General features: G+C 36.1%; 1 pseudogene; it reads right to left on the bottom strand.

The window, feature by feature from the left end:
• Positions 1 to 701: 701 nt before the first annotated feature.
• Positions 702 to 2,047, bottom strand: LOC149151175 (peroxidase 53 pseudogene; annotated as a pseudogene).
• Positions 2,048 to 3,356: the final 1,309 nt, after the last annotated feature.

Here is a 3,356-nt window from a genome sequence, read left to right as displayed (position 1 = left end):
AGCATCGATGAAAGAAACCCCAAAAGCATATGAATGTTTCGTGGGTCAATACTGGCATTGTCACCCATTTTTCTGCAAGTCACATATAAATGAACAACATCAACCCATTTTGAAAATGTATGATATCATGCCTCTTTCAAACATCTTGTACACAGTTCGAGCAGGTGTCAAATTAATCCTTTCGTGCAAATGTGGTGCGATCATAGTATATTTGGTCCTCACTCTCCATCCTCGCAACAATATCATGTGGTGAAAAAATAAAATATGAATTTATCAATGGTAAAAGGATTAGTCATAAAAGTTATTCTAAACTGGCAAATCAATAAAGAATATTCATCTTTTCCATTTCAAAACGTCGACCTCCTTCAATTCCACACTATAGGATTCAACCCAATCTCTGAGACTAAATTTTTTACCTCCTTCAATTCCACACTAGGATTCAACCCAATCTCTGTGACTTAATTTTTTACTTTTTTTCCCGCATTTTAGTTATAAAATAGATCGAAGAAGCTTGATGCAAACGTCATTATGTGTTTCCCAAAAAAAAAATTATTGATAATTGCTGTCAGTATTTTACCAACACGAGTTATGTTACAGATAGCACTTACTTCCCTTTCTAATTTTTATGTTTTAAAACGGAATGGTACTGCTCTCACTTTGACAAAAGTGGAAACAGACGAAACAAAGCAATACTGGATTTTCTAGCCATTGACCTTCCTGCAATTTAGACGGATTTCTCCGCTTGTTCCCGTTAGAGGATTTATATTTCCCATCTTAATCATCGAGTTGGAGAAGTTGGAGAAAAAATCAGCCTGACTACTGCTGTAGTCATTCACAATAGAAATGGTGGCTGCGCCCGTTGTGTTAAGCAGTTCTTGATCTGACTGGAACAGCCCCATTTCGTTTTGGAGATTTATGTAGTAGTTGTTGTCAAAAGTGTTTGGAGTGCCCGCATCAAGTGAGGTTAGGGTGCTCCCGTTACCATTCTGTGGGCACGTGCTTTGCAAGATGGATAGATAAGATGAATTGAGCGTGGCATCTGGATTGCCAGTTCCGCTGAAATTGTAAAGTCTGTTGACAAAAACTGTGCAGCGAGCTCGCCCGATTGTGTGCCCACCTGGATCCAGCATGATAAAACACTTTTTATTCAGATGGTAGATTTTGAGAATATTTTAAATTTGGTAGAAGTTAAAAAATTTACTTTGTTTAGTTAATCTAGTTTTAAAATATTATAAAAACCTGCAATCTAGTTAAATTCAACTCAACTCTAAATTTATGTTACTGATTTCCCTACATGGATATTCACACATTTATAAAAAAATCATTGTGAAATTACAACCCAAACTAGTTAGCTGGATTGCAAAATACCCTTTACCAATGCATGTGAAAAATAACCGCACTAACAAATCTTGCCATGGAAAGGATTGTGAGCTTGCATCTGCAGATAAGAGTGTTGCTATACCTGACAAAGCAACTACATCGGTGACAGAAAGTCCCACATTTTGGAACTTTGCTGTAATTGTGGAAACATTGTCTGTTGGTGCGGGAATGGCTGTGTTGGGAAGAGTTGGGTTTGCAGTGGTGCTATCTCGTCTTCCTAACTGTATACTCCACGATGGACCACTGGACTGCAGCATGTTGCAGACGGTTATCATGTTAGAAGGCTTCATAGATCAGTTATAACTTAGAGCTATTGAATATATTTCAACTTAGAGGAATGGTATAAAGGATATTCATCATGTTGGATTAATCATTATAGTAACACAGTATCAAAAGCTTATGAGTCATTAATTACGATAGATTTACAGACCAGTACGACTGATCGCTCTGCAGCAATGACCAGAATGTCGGCACAAGAAACTGTTGCGTTGCATGAACTCTCTACCGCTGCCTAGATGTTGTCCACAACGTCAAAACCCCTTAGGGAATTGTTGTTAGGACCTGCTGTCTTTTCGCCAGTAAAATTTGCTGTGTCATCTAACAGAACGGATCGATCACAGCCCTTAAAATCAAGGAGTGAGTGAATATTTTGATTGTGGAAATACATCTTATTAAGAAATATATTTTATTAATACATTTATTAAGAAATGATGAGAGATTAACATAAATATATTATTTATTTTTTTGTGTAAGTTTAGCAGGACTTTATCTTTGTCATGTCTAATATATCACCCCAATTAGGGTGGAGAATTGAATCGGTGACTTCACATCAAGGAGTTCCTTAATAGAGCACATGATCACTGGCTATCCAAGACCCTGTCGACAACATAAATGTATTATTAAGTGTTAATTAAATTTAAAAAATTGTAATCCTAGAAACAAGGGAACACAGGCTTAAATCCCCCCTATAGCGAGCTCAGTTTACAACATTGAGGAGAGGTCATAAACCCCCAAAGGTTTACTAGTGTTACGCAGGTTGTTGGGTTCCTCCGCGATAAAAAAATAAATTAATTAATTAAAAAAAACCTCAGACCTCTACTCAATCAAGTCATTCCATGCATTATTGATATTTCCACATCTTCTTGATGGTTTCTGCTAACTTATAGCTTTTCTACTTCATTTGTAATTTACCAATACTATGACATAATGTATTGCATAATCTAAATTTTGGTCGATAGATCTTTTTGTATGTATCTGGTTAAAAGACATTAACTTTTGTTGTTAATATTTCCAATCTAACAAACCACAACAAAAGATTTTTGTTAGAAAAAATACTAAGAGGGTAGAGGTGAGGTAGGGGGTGTCGGGGGTTTAATTCACTTTAACTTTTCATTTCATATTATGAATTTTATATGCCACTTTTCTTTATGCAACGAACGTGTGTACACGACTTTAGTGAAGGAAAATAATGTATACCGAGTTTACTTATTTTTTATACTTTACATCTCATGTTTAACTTTATCATCGCATTATTAATTTCATGAGTCATTTAATATGCAATAAAGAGAAAATAAATCATAATATATACATCAACACGTATGAACACCAGGATTTTTGGTGGAACCCTAATATGGGAGAAAACCATTGTTGTTGTCTTATGTGTTTCCTTCTTTTATTATATAAAAAAACTTCATTACATATTGTACTAGCGCAAAATCTTACCAATACACTGGAACCCACCTAGAGGAGGCTACAACCTCCACTCATTCTCTAGCACCCAATGGAATGGAGCTACAACCCCTTGACTTCGTTTATTGGCACCTACCGGAAGGGAGCACCTACCCCCTAGACAAATTTACCACCTACCATTGGAAGGAATATTTGACTCCATTACTGAAGGCTCCAAACCTCAACACCTTATGGTCCACATTTCTGAATGTATCACACTGGATGCACCTGTCAATCAACCATCAAAA

This window comes from Pinus tabuliformis, chromosome 9 (assembly GCF_031772625.1).
Source record: "Pinus tabuliformis cultivar Carrire ecotype Pingquan chromosome 9, CPIR1, whole genome shotgun sequence".
NCBI classification, from domain to species: Eukaryota; Viridiplantae; Streptophyta; class Pinopsida; order Pinales; family Pinaceae; genus Pinus; species Pinus tabuliformis.
The sequence above is the reverse complement of the archived record's forward strand: the minus strand, read 5'-3'. Positions and strand labels throughout refer to the sequence as shown.